Source organism: Neodiprion pinetum, chromosome 5, assembly GCF_021155775.2.
Source record: "Neodiprion pinetum isolate iyNeoPine1 chromosome 5, iyNeoPine1.2, whole genome shotgun sequence".
Taxonomy (NCBI): domain Eukaryota; kingdom Metazoa; phylum Arthropoda; class Insecta; order Hymenoptera; family Diprionidae; genus Neodiprion; species Neodiprion pinetum.
The window spans coordinates 34,041,067-34,057,365 of record NC_060236.1 but is presented as its reverse complement, the minus strand read 5'-3'; the positions used below and the strand labels follow the sequence as shown (position 1 = coordinate 34,057,365).

Below are 16,299 nucleotides of genomic sequence, written 5' to 3'. Positions count from 1 at the left end.
ATTTAAATTCACGCCGCGGTTATTTTGTCGAGCGAATTTGTTCTTTCGTTGCGAATCGTGGTCTCGAAATGTCGAGTTTCTGAAAATCCGTGACCCAATTACGCGTCACTGTAGTTCAAGGTTCGGCCGAATGAACAAAAGGTATACCGTTGAGTCGAACACACGAAAAGAAGAGAAGCCGGCATCTCCGAAGGGCAAATCGGGGTGATTATGAAGCCACTTGACGAAGCCCGCACCGTGGCTCTTTCAATTTTTGATCAAAACTCTTGAGCTAATACTCGATTCGAATGGGAATAAAGTCGGCAAAGGCTTGGAGAGGAGGAGCCTTTCTTCGAAACCCGTGTGGCACTCGGGGAAAAGGAGAAATTTCACGTCGATCCTATTCGACTCAATTTTCTTCCTCTGAGAGAATCGAAAGGCTTTTCTTTATCAATGACGAAGAGGCGAGTCGCCTTTGAACGCTACTCGAGTCTCTGAACCGGATCATTGGTTTTTCTCGATCATTTAAAATTTCATTACCATTGTTCGCCTCGATGCCCTGCACTCGGTCTTCTCCTCGCTCTGAGGAAGGGAAAAAATTTATCAAATGAAAAGGGCAACTACTTCTCCCCTCATTTCTACCGCCAAACTTTGAGGTTAACTAAGCGGATACATTTTTCACACGTTTAATCCGGACCGAACTTCCTCATCGAATCTTTTTCTTCTCGCCGCGAGGACCCGCCAATTTGTAGTAGTGACCCGAAATAAAAGGGGGGGGGGGGGGAATTTCGAGAAAAGGTATTTCTTTCGCCCGGGAGGCGAGGAAAAAGACAATCTGCAGCAATAGCCGGCGATATGGATTTGGCGCCAGTTTTCAGAGCGCTTTTCCTCCCCGTCACGTTTCGCCGCAACTAAATCCCTAAATTTATTGCCTTCGAATCGTCCCACGCGGCCGCTTCAACTTATCGATAGTTTCGTGCGCGACACAAAGACGTTTCTATGTGCAGCGATGTACGAATCTTGACACTTTACGATCCTGTATATAATATTTTCACCCCTTCGGCTTATCACTTCCCCGATATTGCATCTCGGTGATATTTCATTGTTTCGTTTGAGAGTAAATAAATAGATAAATAAATAATATACCTAGATTGAAATGGAAGGAAATTTTCTCTTTCCTCGATTGCAGTTTGCTGATGGAAAAGAGACTGGAAAAAATTCCACAGTTTCGCGACAAATTTGATTTTTCAATTTTCAAGCATCTACTTCAGAGGTTATGTCGACGTGTAGGTACAAAACCCGTAAACGAACTCGTCAAAAGTCTTCTTGATCGGTATTGAGAAGTTGAATAAGAGAAAGAACGAGAAGAAAGAGAGATAACAGCTTGGAGTTTTCCCGCAGAGCGAAGAACGGAAACTCTCTCCAGAATCCGTAGCACAGAGAGATTAATATCGAGCTCTCGCTCTCGGAAGCAGTTTGTCACCGGTGGAACTGAGAAGAGGGATTTGGTGTATAAGAGAGAAAATCACTGCGTCGACGAGCATTACTTTAATTAAAAGCAAACCGATCGATTTATGTCCGCCAATTTATTCCTCGCGTTCGCTTCGATCAGCCGCTCACCCTCCAAATTCAAGGTATCCGTTACACAGATCCAAGGTTACGCGTCGAGTCGCTCCTTGAGAGAAACCGGCCGGCAAAGCGCGTATACGGATCCACGCGAGTTTTCCATGCCTAATTTTCATGTCTCGGAGTTTCCCTGGGTGGGTGATGATGACGAAAAACTATTCTTGCCACGTTTTTCTCTGATAAAAAACAAGACTTGACAGTTTTAAAGCTTTGACAACGATTGTACAGCCGAAATGAAATCGCAGGCGTGCAAACGTGCGGCCATGTTGATTTTCTGCCGATGTTTCAATGAGTCTGTCAAATATTCTGCAAACATATTTTCGTAACGTAAACAATTCGAAATCAAATAACTGAAGCATTTGAAGAATTGTCGAGAATTCGTATTGGATAATTCTCAATAGGTTGGAAAATTGCTACTGGCTCGTTCCGTGCGACGCGAAATGAAATGGGAAAATTTATCCTGTGATCTTTCGGAAACTTTGAACGGGAATCGTATAATTGCCACTAAGAGAGTCTCTTTGTCGTGAATTGAACGCTTATGTATAAAGGCTAATGAATTCTGGGGAGGTCGGAGAGACGAGCAGGTTAAAAAGGCATACTTGTCATCGGTAAGGGATTCCGCCGTTATTTTTCCACCCCCCAAAAGGTATTGACTCAGGGTATTACTTTCCCCCTTCGAAAAGAAACCGCGATCCACGGTTTTCTCTTTCCCTCGGGGCTTCCTATAATCCATTAAATCGTTTCCAATAAGTGATCGAGTGTTTAGCATTTTCTTAGAACGTCGAGGCAAGACGAGGCGAGGCGTTGCCGATTTCACCCCCGTCTTCCTCCCGCCTTTTTCTCCTCCTCAATATCTACGGCGCTGGGTTAATAGTTGCCCCGGAGTCTGAAAGCTCTTGCGGGTCAGAACGGGGATTCCCGGTATCCACCGCAATGTGAAATCCAAGCCCCCAGCCTTTTTGCTACCGCTCTTGCAAAATTGAAACACGTTACGCGGTTCGATCGTTCTGCACTTTTTTCAAACCTCTAGATAAAATCGGATTGAAACGGTTCCTACATATATGCAACATCCACCGTTTTTCCACACCCGTCTTCATTGCCTTTTCAATATCTCTCCACGTGGCACAACAACTCAGCACCGTATACGTTACGTTTTTGAGATTTTATCTCTGTTATCATCAAATTCCTGCAGGTATTATGCCTGTTTTGGGTCTACCTCACTCCTATTTAAACTCTCGCCTCTCTCTCATTCCTCCGCTTTTCACGCCCCGAATAATTTCAAGAGGTCGCTGCTGAGCCGACGCGTGACTGTCAACACTTATTAAACTTTTCCCCCATCCCTCGTTTTTCTTCACCGTTTCTTTCTCTCTCTCTCTCCCTCACACTCTTTTTATTCACTCATTTTTATTTTTCCTCTCGGAGCTCAGTTCCACAGGATCGCTCAGCGACCCCCTTTGAGACTTGTACCAGTCATGACCCGCGGTGAAGTAAACTAGGCGTTTTATGACGTAATCAATTAGGGTAACAAGCCCAGGTGTCCAGGGAGCTAAAACGACCGTCTACGAACGAGATCTGCAATTGCGTAAATCCATCCGTGTAAATCTTCTTCTGCGTATCTTTTTCCCGTAAGTATTGCGTATGGTTAAGTTATATTATTCTTATTTGTTTATTTTACAAATAAAAAAAAACCAACATTTTTTCTACCGGAAATAAAATTATGTCCCTTCGATAATTTATCAAAATCCCAAATCATATCCCCCGCTCTAATCTCCCAGCGTGAAAATCCCTTTGTCAAAGGACCGGAAAGATCATGCTCCCGCAGGATACTGAGCTTGAATTAAAGGGGACGGGCGGACCAAAGCTCGAGTTGTCTTTGAAGAGTAATTCTAGAATTTAGTTTGTCAACTACGTACCTATCTCTGGTGACTCTTTGTACTGGATCCTCGGATTCCAAAGTACTTAAGTCTCACGCCCGAGCAAACCTCAAGTAATTAAGTAGGTTGGTAGGTACGCAGTTGGAGAGGGAAGGAGAGGGAGAGAGAAAGAGAGCCAGCAAAGCCGGCAGGTACCGACGATCAAAGAAAACCATACAGTGGAAAAATCGATCCCCCTTTCCTCTTCCTCTTCCTCTTCCTCTTCCTTATCCTCTTCTTCCCTTTGCCCCCTTCTCTTTCCTCCTCAACTCCGCGGCTTTTAAAAGAGCTTCGATCCTCCTTTTTTCCCTCTCTTATCCCCCTCTTTACGTATATAAGCGACGCGTGCATGTGCACCTCTCTAGATATATTATGGCACATAGGTGTACGTACTTCACCTATCCTGCGCCCTTAAGCTGTCGTCTTTTAGACGACAAGAAAAGCTGCACCAGCCAGGTATTGATTACCCCCTTCGTTTCGTCTCTGCCACTTTTGGCCTTTGTATTATATATATATACACACACAATAATAATAATAACAATAATAATAATATCGTGTGCAGTGCAACAACTCTGCGAGTGGTAAGTCGCTTCAGCTTAACGGGGCATCAAAATGGCCGTTGTAGGCAGAGCGTACCAACAGTAGTCGAAATCTCGCCTCTCGCCTCGTTTTGTCCCTCAGCCGAGAATTTGCCGCGTTAGTTTGCTCTCTTTCTCTCTCTCTCTCTCTCTCTCTCTCTCTCTCTCTCTCTTTCTCTCTCTCTCTCTCTCTCTCTCTCTCTACTCCGCAGGTCTCTTCTCATTTAGGTGATATTATTCAGTGCCATTGTGCGACTCCTTACAAATGCCCCTGTTTTATACAAAATCCCCCACTTCGTCCCTCATCTCATCCGCAACGAGGCTACATTTATACACTCGAACCGTACGTATAATGTACATTACACACACACATACACATATATATAGCCATGTAAGGCGGGCAGCTGCTACCCGCAAATTATATTCCCTCTCGCATAATGTACCCCTAAGTATTTACTGCATTTCCTGCAAGCTACTCACGTTCACACCATTATTCCAATTCTCCTCCTGATTCAACATTTCGTTGGATTGATTTGCGATAGGTTAGTTTAGGTTAGGTTAAGTTAAGTTAGGTTAAGTCAGGTCAGGTCAGGTCAGGTCAGGTTAAGTTAGGTTAGGTGATGTTAGGTTAGGTTAGGTTGACGAATTCAGAATGCATCAGGCATGCAGTCCAGTAAATGAAAAAATCGTCAAAACGCAATAATGCCTGAAACAAATCGTAATAATTTTCTTCTTACGTTCAGCTGTATTAAAAACACATCATGTTAACCAAATCTAACTTGGTTATAGGCTCAGTTGTACTTGTCCAGTTTCAACGTCGCAATTCTTTTCACACGGGCATTGTTTTCACTGGACTGTACACATGATACATTTTTTATATTAACAGAAGTACGTACTGCCAGAGTGCTCTTTTTCAGTTTGTCTTTCTGGCATGTCGTACGGTTCGAGGTAATGGATGACTTTGGTCTCTGCATGTCTGCAGTACCGGCGTGACTCGGCTCACGTCGTCGAACAAGCCTCCCAGCTTCCGCGTATGAGAAAGTTGAGGGAAGTTTATAACCCTTGCTACAAGTTGTAATCTCGGCAAGTTCGATACACAGTGTTTAGTTTCAACCGAAACTCATCGACCTCTCGACGTTTGAATAAAAGTATATTGGATGACAGTGGGTGTCTTTTCCTCTTTTCTGCCGTTTGCAACATTGTACTCATCAGTTTTTATAATTGACAGATATTTTATTATTCACATAAGCGCGATGGATTCTTAACATTTCTATGTTTAATGAGTATTCTAATCAATCAGGAAATTCAATGGATAATGTACGAAGTATGTAATTCGTGATATTTCCGCGATGTCAGCCTGATTCGAGATCTGTTTTTAATAAATAGCAAAGGATAGATTTGACACCTATTGGTTCACCCTTTTCTGGAGCAGAGACACTTGTCTTCTTCCACGCCGAGAGTCTTCAGTTTTCGAGTTATCGTTCACAGTATCAACTTAGCCAGCTTAGCGAGTACTGCAGACTTTTCCATCTCTAAAGATCGTAATTTGACAGTACCTAGACGGTTCCCTGCCGTTTTCAAAGACACTCGCTGCCTTTGTCCCTCCAAGGTGTCAGTAGGTCCGAAGACCGACACTGGATTGGCAAACTATCAGACTAAATGGGAGTTGGACAGATTTGTGGGGTAGAATTTCCCGAGCCCGAAGTTGAAGGGTGTGTTCTCGGAAAGGCGAGCTACGTATGAAATTGTTGAAAAGTTTGTTGATCGTTAGATCGGCATAGCCATACTCGAGAGGAATGCTGACCTCGCGATATGAAAGTTTCAAATCAACTTTCACAGTTTTCGACAAGAATTGAGGAGCCAACGCCTTAACTGACTCCTCCAACTTTTCCCTCAGTCATTCCTCGGCTCTGCTGACTAGGGACTATTTCGCTTTCCTGCAGCAGCTACCGAGCGGCTCACTATATCACACCACATCAACGTTTGTACCCACAACACCGAGCTCAATCTCTGTGTAAGTATGCGTCATCTTCTCGCGAGTACCCGCGGCAGAAGAAGAGATGAAGCTTTTAATTTCCACCTTGGCTTGACGCTGATACGCCAACGTGAAATATCATTATTGGCATTTTCAACGGCCGGGAAACATCCCGCGTCTAGCTTATATTAATAAGATTCCTCAGCTTCTGCAAACCGGGGCTAAGCAACTATGCAACGGAATATATTGAGAATCTGCACTATAACGTAGTCGATATAACGAAATCAGTAATCGAGTCTCGGTGTGGCATAATTGCCACCTATCACTATTACATAACAGAAGATACCCCCTCCTATGTTTGAACGAAACTTAATTTACCAAAATTTCATAACAAACCCTAATTCTAAGTACAATTGGATTGCTCCGGTAAAAGATACCTTCTTCCGTCCTATAAAAGCATTACTAGAAGCATACGCCGAATATCGTTCCTTTTTATATGTATGGAAAAGAAAATAAAGTCCTCTTCAATGGTGTTTTTTCCCGAACCTTCATCTCAATGGTAAACTTCCAAGCTATTTGGTGTTGAAGCTCCAAATGCATATTCGTAAAATCTTTGTACACCTGAGACTTCTCAGTCCATATAATTACGAAGTCATTTATGAAGATATGTGCTGCCGCATAAATGAATACTACTGTCATTATTGTGCAAAAGTTGCTGTATTTAACATTGTTACACTCCTTAATAGACTGTTTATACTTTACAAATGCAAAAATATCGCATAAACTTCCTTTTAGAACTGATGATAGTTTAGATACATATGTTTTCCATGTCCATTTTTGAAGGTTCCGATAAAGAACTCTTTATGAAACTCAGCACTTTTATAGAAGAAAGCGTAAAAAAAAAAAAAAAACGCTGCAATTATTCGTATAATTAAGAAAAGAATGGGAAAGAAAAGTTCTAGAAAAGGAGACGTTGTGTATAAATATAAATTATCAGAATAATGTAAAATAAAAATCCTTGCATTCGTAAAACGAAATAAGCATTTTTATTTTCGTGTTACTTCTTCTTTTTTCTCCTTTTGTATTTCTACTACGTATAACCAGAAGAATGATGGAAAACTAATGAAGCATGTGTCTTTAAGCAAAACGAAGCTCTTTTGTATCATTCTGTATGATTGAATGGAAGACAATAAATTTCACTACTAATTACGATCTATCTATTTCACAAAATCTGCCTCGGTAATTGATTATTTTTCTCAGCTGAAAGCTTCGTTCCCTTCTTTCTTCCTCTTTCTTCCATTCTACATCCCTTATTTGTCTGACGTTTCAGCGCTGAATGTTCGGCTCGTTCTCAAGATTGACTGATTGTCAGTCCGATAAAAGGAACGAAAATCTTTTACAATCATTGTCCGAGAAGTTTTTGTCAAGTCACGACTGGCTCACTAATGATTTGCCATTCGGTTTGAAATTGAATTTGAATCTCGACTGATAGCCTCTCGGGCGTTCATATTCGTCGTCTCCGGCACCTGAATTTTCACTTCATTTTCAGGAATTCTATACTCGAACCGTGAACAGAGTTTTGGTTACACGAGACTTCTTCAACGAATTTTTATTCGAAGAGAAAAAAAAATCTCTCCTCTTTGTCCAAAGCCCCCCCCCCAGGGAATTTATAAATTATATGTAACGCAAACTTCCTTAAAATTATAATATCTACCCTATATGCTGTTACGATCTTTTAGATTTTTTATAAAGCTTCTCTCCCCTGTCGCATTGTTAGTCAAAACACGTGACAGAGAGGAAGAGAGAAAGAGAAAGAGAATAGAATAGACCGTTTATTATTATATCAGGGCGGAGACCCGCAAGTAAATATAAAGAGAACAGATTGTATAAAAAAAAAGTAGTTTCCTAATGACTAATTGAAGCTGGTTTACAGAGAAAAAGGGGTAGATAGGGACATTAGTGCCTTAAACAACTAATTCATAATAATAAGCGTGAGCATGGTGAGCAGAGTGTAGATAGTACTAGCGGAGAAAAACAGAGAGAGAGAGAAGAAAAAATAAACAAATTGTGAATAATATACGAATTGTTTAGAGTACCTATATGCAGAAAATATATAATCACCGAGAAATGCTGTTTTTTTTTTTTTTTTTTATGGGTGGGGAAAGGAATGATGAAGAGAATATATAATATACGTAATAATTACGCGATTTCTGTATCGTGTGTATATAATACCCGCATCGAGATTTCAAACTGTGAATTGCTTTAATTTAAATTCAGTTAACATTGAAGGGTATTACGTACAATACGTAAAAAGGCTTAGGCGAAGTTCAGGAATCGTCGAAAAGCCTGGTAATTGAATTTACCTACTCGTGAAAATTTAAAGACACGCCAAGGTGCGTCTCTAGCCTTCCTCCTCCTCCTCCTTGTCCTCTCTCTGCTTCATCCCCATTCTGCGATCCCAACCGCCACCGCGTCCCTCTAGCTATTTCCAATAATAAATTATTTAAGCGAGGTCGCCTCGCGGACGACGACACCAACCAACTTCTCGACGAACTATTTCTGTCGTTGAGAAACTCCCGCAAACCCCGTCGCACAATGTAGTATACCTGCCCCACATTGTTCACTGTATCTGTTTCCCTGTCGAACACTTTCTCATCAATTTTCTCCACGGTACACCCTGATACACCATACGACTTTATCCGTTGCACCTGGGTTGATTTTTCCCTACAGATCTTCCAGATCTGTAGTCATCAATATTGAATGTCCTTACGATGTCCGCTGTCCCAGGTATAACATGTCGAAAAAATAAGATACCTAACCACACTGCGGGAGTAGAACGAAAGAAAAACAACACTCGCAAAGTATGGAGTGAACATACCTAGGTATGATTGGGAAAAGATGTTTCGAAGTGAAATCGTCTTACTGCGTTGTATGATGTAAACACAACACATCCCCTTTAGGGAAGCTTTGCACCCTCACCCGTTCTACCCTTGGCCTATATATTTTAATATACATACACACAGACGCGTGTATACAACGTGTACGTATAACGTAGACCAAGGTCAACGCTCTCCGGAAGAGTTAGTAGAAGTTCAATTAGTTAGCGAACTAGGTACCCGGTACGCTCTCAGCCAACTTAAGAACTCGGCGTGCGCATTTCCTTCCAGTTTTTATAAACAACGATGGGAGAGCCAAACTCGAGAGCTTTACTTTCTTGTTGCATCATTTTGCAGTCACTGATATCTGGATATCTCGACCCTCGGAATTAGGATCGTTTACTGCAATGCCACGTTTGAGATGCGATTGTGCCTTTGCTTCGAGTGCTCCCGGCTAATCGAGGGTCACAAACGGCTGTTCAATGCCAAAGCAGGAAAGGCGGAATCCGTTCTACGTGAACGGACTCAGGACTGCTGGGTCAGACCAGACCAGTGCCGGAACAATTAAACGCCTCGGGCAAATAAGGAAAGTAAACCACCTGTCCTCTACGGGTTAATCCAGCGTCATATCCGGTATGAGGCAACTAAGTGCGCTGTTTTGCAACACCGTCGAAGATGATCGGATTTTCTGTTTTTTCTAACATTCACTGTCCAAAAATTATGCCATTACACTTGAGTCAAAAGATGAGAGACCGTTATTTTCCGGATTGCTGGTTAAACCAATGGTAGCTTGCAGTGTTTAATTATTTTTGAAATCCTTGAACAACCTCGTGAAACGGCCTCTTGAATACCGAACGAAAGTTTCGATCTTCCCGGGTTATACCGCATGAATATCGGATGTCGTCACGACGCTGTGTAATCTGCATTTCATGAGATCATTAATCAGCGGTTTGGTACTCAAAATAATGAACGATACTTGGCCGAACTCTCAATCAACATTCCAGGTCTTCTAAATGTCAACGCTTTGCAATTTTCTATCGCAACACCAACAGCGCAGATTGATTGTGATCACTGACGAGCCAAGGATTGACGTGTCGAATCGATTTCATTTCGTTCGGAAACCCGAATCATGGATCTTTCGTGTTCATCTCTTGTTCATCTGGATCTTTCGTGTTTCCTCGCCTGGCAACTTCCTCCGTTCCGTAATTCTGCAGACAACGTCCCGTTCCTCATTCCGAAACCCAGTTGGAAACGACCAGATCCTGCCCGGTGTGAACAAGGATCGACTGTGTGCTCCTCTCGTCTGTGGGAAGAGAAAACTTTCTCCTATTCCGAATTTGTAATCGGCGGGAAAGTTTGATAAGGAATTTACATTGGTAAAAAGCTTCCCCCAGGTTTCCTCCGGGATATTCAATTCTCTCAGGGAATCTTTTCCGCCTCAGTTTTTGCTTTGTTACATGTGTACTCTGTACAAACTGAAATCACGTGTTTGCTCCAATTTCAAACGTATCACCTGAGTCACTCTGCTGGTTATCATGAAATGCGCACCTGAACCATGGCTGTGAATTCCCATTCACTCACTTTCATACCGTTTAAACGGACCTTGAGCCAAGCGTATTAACCGACCTGAAGCATGGCAAACGTCTCTTTGCTGCACTTGACGTGCGTTATCGGATCCCATAGGGGGATCGATCCATGTGCACAATATAACCGAGTTACTAGTCCATGGTGAATTGAGGCTAGTACAAATAGCTTCATTCCATGCGAGTTCCATCGGCGAAAGTGGTCAAGTGTGTAACGTGAAAATGACCAGTAACGTAGAATTGGATTAATTTTTGCGTGCCAGAAATGACACAGCTGGGAAAACGCTCGGCTGGTCATGAAATATAGAATGTGCAGTGCGGAGGGTTCCCTCCTCCAGGACGTTTGGGATACGGGATCGTTTTCAAAATCCCCAGGGTGAACCCATGCAGCCCCAACATCTTTTTTTTCCAACCCAAGAGCTATTTTCAATAGGAAAGTTCCGCGGTGGTCCGTTCGTTTCGACTACCTGCGGGCGTGAGATGGGCACGACGAGGACTTGGCACGCAATTGAAATTCAACTCACGGCGCTAGTTCACCGAGCTGACGATACGAGGGATGGTATTACCGAGGAAAAGGTACGGGAGGAGTGGATGTAATTTTATCAAACTTAGCTGCAAACCGCCGATACTCGTCGTTTCATACTCAGGTGAGGGAGAGTCAGGATACTATGGAAGTCAGGTATATACTGTAAAAAACATCCTATAAAGTCACTTGCAGTCGTGGATCGAAAAGTCACCTGAAATCACTCGAAGTCATGTAAAGTCACGCGAAGTGTCTTCGGGTTACTTGAAATCACTTGAAGCCAAGAAGTCATGAAGACAAGTGACTTGGAGTTACTTGCAAGTGTGATGCTATGATGTCGAGAAGTCATATAAAGTCATGCGGAGTGTCTTGAGGTCGTTTGAAATTATTTGAAGCCATGCGAAGTCGTGTGAGTTTTGAAATTCTGAAGTCGGGTTCAACGGTAGTTACCCCCTTTTACTCAGGGAGTTTTTTACTTTGCACATAGGGTAACTCGAAGCACTTGATAAATGATCGGCGTCTGAAATTGACGAGAAAAAAAAAAATAAAAAATAGAAAAAAAATAACCACGTGTCGAAGGGTTAGGGGGCAAGCAGACGAACGATTTGCACAGGGAGGAAATGCGGTGGCCAAACAAGTGGGACGAATATCGAAGCTAGGTTCGATGACATAAATAACCCTGGGGGCTTGTTGAAGAGCAACTGCAATAAAATTTGCATGTGGACAGACTGAATTGACAGTGCGTCCTGGATTCCGTGCACTGCAGAACAGAACGCCTCTGCTCTGTTGCATATCCGTGTGTATTCTGCAGGTATAGAACTGTATAGAATGACGATCAAATTCTCATCGAATTCCAGGGCAGTCGGTACGCGGATTTTTATAACGGTGTTAAAAACGTACAGCATCAAGGAAATGTAAGTTCGATAAAAATGAGACACCTTTAAATGAGAAAAAGCAGCGGATTCTTTCGTCGAAAATACGTTAAGTTCCGCACGCTCGATTACATCGAACAGCTACGACTATTACTCGAATAAATGCCGCACTGCGATACCACCAGAGGATTTTAGCCCCCAATAACAGCGGGTTAAATGGTACAATGAGAAATCTCATTTGCGGAAGCGTTACGTTTAATAATTACAAAAGAGCCGTGGGTGAAATCGGAGTGAAGCGTTTGTTGCCGCATCCTCTTACGAGGCACGTTACACTTTCACAGTTGTCGGTGTGACCTGCGGTTATCCACAGTGAGAGTTCTTGATTCCATGCAAGGGCGAAGCCAAAGAGTGAAAAAACACAGGGGCCATTTTGCGAAATAATCGATTTGGGGTATCCTTCTCTCCCGGAGGACGTCTGCGATCCGAATCAAGGGCAGCTAGGACCTCGAAGACGTCCTTTCGAGCGGTGTGTTTGCCGGTTAGCCGAAGAAAGCTGCAAGGCGGCGCGGATTCCCGACCAAGCAAACTCCTCAACCGTAATCATATTAGGTGATCCTATAAAGGAAAAGGGGCGACATTGAAACCAGGTTACATAGAACGGATTGGTAAGTCGAGCCTGAAGAGAGGGAACAACTGCTGGTGCCGCTGAACGTGAGAACGACCCGGAGTGCGGGTGTAAGGGGGTTCATCGTCAGGTGAGATGGCCTATTTGACTCTAACTGCTGGACGGGCTTTTAGTGCAGTTATCAAAGTGAATGTTCCCTACTTTATTCCGTCCTTTTCCCCTCCTATCTCTTCGGCTCCACCTAACTTCCCGTCGAATCATCAGGACAAGAACCATTTCCCACGAACGAGGAGAAAAAAATAGACGAAAAGAAATAAAGGTTCCAAGCGAATCGATCGGGAAATAAAAGAGCACCTCAACTTCATTTACGTGACGAATGAAACGATTGTGAAAACATCGTAGGGTATAAACCGTCAAGCTATCTTAGTCTTTCTTTAACTTCAATGAATGCATAACACCAACGTTGGGCAGGATCCAATTACATTTTGGACAGACAGCTGCAGATCCGTAATGATGGTCACTAACCCATCCCTCCCTCACCCTATACAAGTTATCAGCTTATTTGGGGACATACCCGAAAGAGTATGGCAAGACTGATGTCATTATTATTACGATTATTATTATTTACAACTCATAAAAGTTATTGACAGCTTTCTCGAATAAATTTTTATTGTGCAATGCCAACTACGAATCTTCTTTTGGACATGGAATTTATTCAAAATACCGTCAACTACTTTCACAAATTGCCTTTGATTGGATTCGAAAAAAACCATCTATTACAATTTGACAATCATTTTGTTTCGAATATAAACTGAGTTTTGTGATGTACAAATGATTTTGTTTTCAATTACAAGATAAAAGTCTTGTAATCATTTATAATTACAAATTCACGCAGCATCGCGATAAGACGTATGTGCACAAAATATCACTCTGAAGGGTGATCGTCATTATTATCATTATTATTGTAGTTGGAGGTTTTGAATAAAACTCAAACGTTTAGCGAAAATGATGATAAAAAAAAAAGTTTCATTGCTCCAATAATATATCGATCATGGCAATTATGCCTCTTTGTTACCAAGTTACTAGTATGATTTTGTAAGGGAGGCGCTGACGTCGACCAGGTGTACCACGCTTTAGAAGAAATATATCCAATAAAGGTCGGTAATATTCGAACAACTGTATTTTTCGGTTACGCACGAGAGGAAAAAAACTCAAAGAACATGTCGCACCTAAATAAGATTATAATAACAACGATAACGATACTTTTGATAGCGCTTCGCTAACTAGAAAAAAAAATGGTTACTGTATTGCAGTGAGGGCAGACGCACATAAAATGTGAAGGAATATAATATATAAGAGTAAGAAAAGAAAACAAGAAGAAGAAAAAAAAAATATATGAATAAATAAAGGGCATAAAGCTCGGAAAAATACAGGGATGCTGCTCAAGCCGGGTTTGCTGAGGTAACAGAAACGGGGGCAGAGGGCAGGAGAGGGCAGAGCAATAAATCTTTTTAATGCCATTTATGAGGAAGGCAACAACGTAGCCCAACGGCATGGCGGCATAAGACAATAAGGCCTTCTTCGTCCCGTTCTTCTGGTTCGCCGGTTAGCTGAAGGCGACCAACCAAAAGCATCCTGCAGTGTACCAACATCCCTCCAGTATCCTCAGCGTCTCGGGAGCAGGGAACTCTTAACGAGTGTTCAGGGGCTCAAATACTCGCGGGCAATTCCGCTAATGTATTTTAATTGGTCTAAGCCTGCCTCCCTCCACTCCTCTCCCCCCCCCCCCCGCCCTTCTCTACCTACCTACCTACCCGCCTTATATTGTGCTTCGTCCAACTAATTAGCTGGTCGCGAGCCTTTGCCTTTACAACCGCTAAGTAAGCTCCAGCCTTGAATAATTTTTTTCGCGATGTAGGAAGTGTGAGAGAGAGAGAGAGAGAGAAAAAAAATTAATGAAAACAACAAGAATAGTGAAAGGAAGATGGCAAATCGCGTGATCGAATTCATAACAATCAATTCTGTATTACATCTATACACCACGATCTAGGCATCACCCTAAACGAAGTCGTACTAGTAACCCGATAACAAAGATTTATGGCTGCAATGTTCGATATATTACTAAAGCAATAAATCTCTATTCTACGTTTATTTTCCTATAAACGCGTGCGTTTTATTCAAAACCTCGAAGAACAACAAAAATAACAATAACATATGCATACAGAGTGAGTAGGTAACGGTTGAACTTTATAACGCGCGTGCGCTAAAATTCTAGAGCAAAAGCAATTGTTTTGTCAGGAATACCAACCGTTTTGGAGGTTAGGCACATCGCGGCGAACTGTCACCTGAACTTGCGACGATTGGTCAGCCTGGCAAAACAACTGCATTTGCTCTAGAATTCTAGCACACGCGCGTTATTGATCATTCGACCGTTAGCTACAATTGAGATTAGTCAGATTAGTGATATATATACATACATGATATATCGTTGTTTTTCAGTTTCTTTTTTTTTATTGTTCTGTTTCTCTTCTTCGCTAAAATTTCTCTCGTATTATATTATATATTACAACCGGTTTTCGTTTGTTCATTATACGACTGGCGTGGCAGCGTATCGCGATAAAATAGAGCCATCAATTCCTACAGTTACGATCGGTGCCATGCCACCGCGTCCTTGCTTCGTCAGCCATTAATTGCAGGGTTGATTAATTAACTCGGCCGAATACCGCAGCGTTATAATTACGAGGTAACAATGCGAAGGGTGCATCACGCGCCAGTGCCCTGCATCATACAATCGAACATATCTTTTCGGATGAGAATTATAAATCGGTTGCAATTGTTATATATTATACATATACACACAGTAATACGCGACACGTAGAGGATTAATTACAATCAAATCCATCCGACTAATATCCGGCCATGTTCTAATTGGTGGTCACGGTGTAATTAAAATGTCATCAAATGAAGCAGTGAGAAATTTTGAAAAAAGTAAAAATAAATTTAAAAATAAAACGACCGAATCGCTTCTTTCATAGCGTAGCACGCGATGCGGTTCTCAATTTGACGATTGAGACGATCTTAGCCATTTTTGATTTTCATCACTTCGAGTGCCTTTATCCTCTGACTCTACTCTTTCTTCGTTCAACGTGTAACAGGTTTTTCACATAATCCCTCGTTCGCAGCTCGCAATGATCAAAGGTTTTCATTAAATCGTGCGAACTTGCTTTTTGACTGATATCTCATTTTATTTCACACGTATGATGATATCATTTCGAATGCTCGTCAACCGAGCGTTACAGTTTGTCAGTTAGAATTTATTCCGGTCTAATTTCAAATCTCTTGGTTTATGACCTAAAAAAATTCGACAAAAAATGGAATATGAGACTGCGGAGAGAAAAAAAGGGATAACGAAATTGAGCCTCCTCCGAAAGACAGAGAATAGCCGACGACTTTAAAACGGTTTTAATACCGGTTAATTGAGAGACGGACGGAATTTACAGCGTTAAAAAGTCCGTGAGGGAAAAGAACTCATAACCCGAGGCTAGGGAAACGCGACACGGCGTCGAGAGGGAAAAGAAAAAGATAAATATGAATGAAGAAACGAAGATAGAGAGACCAAGAGGAATGGCGAAGAGAGGAGAGGAAAGGAGAGGAGAACGGATGGTGGTTAGGTGCGCGGGGAAAGCTGGTGAAATTGTTTTCAACGCTTGCCGAGATATTACACCACGATGGTGCGAAAGTTACCATCA

At 42.1% G+C, this 16,299-nt stretch overlaps 1 protein-coding gene across 3 annotated transcripts in view; it reads right to left on the bottom strand.

Annotated features, from left to right (window-relative positions):
• Positions 1–16,299, bottom strand: part of LOC124218834 (Protein tyrosine phosphatase 99A) — a 303,594-nt gene that overhangs the window by 234,292 nt on the left and 53,003 nt on the right. The window lies entirely within an intron of this gene.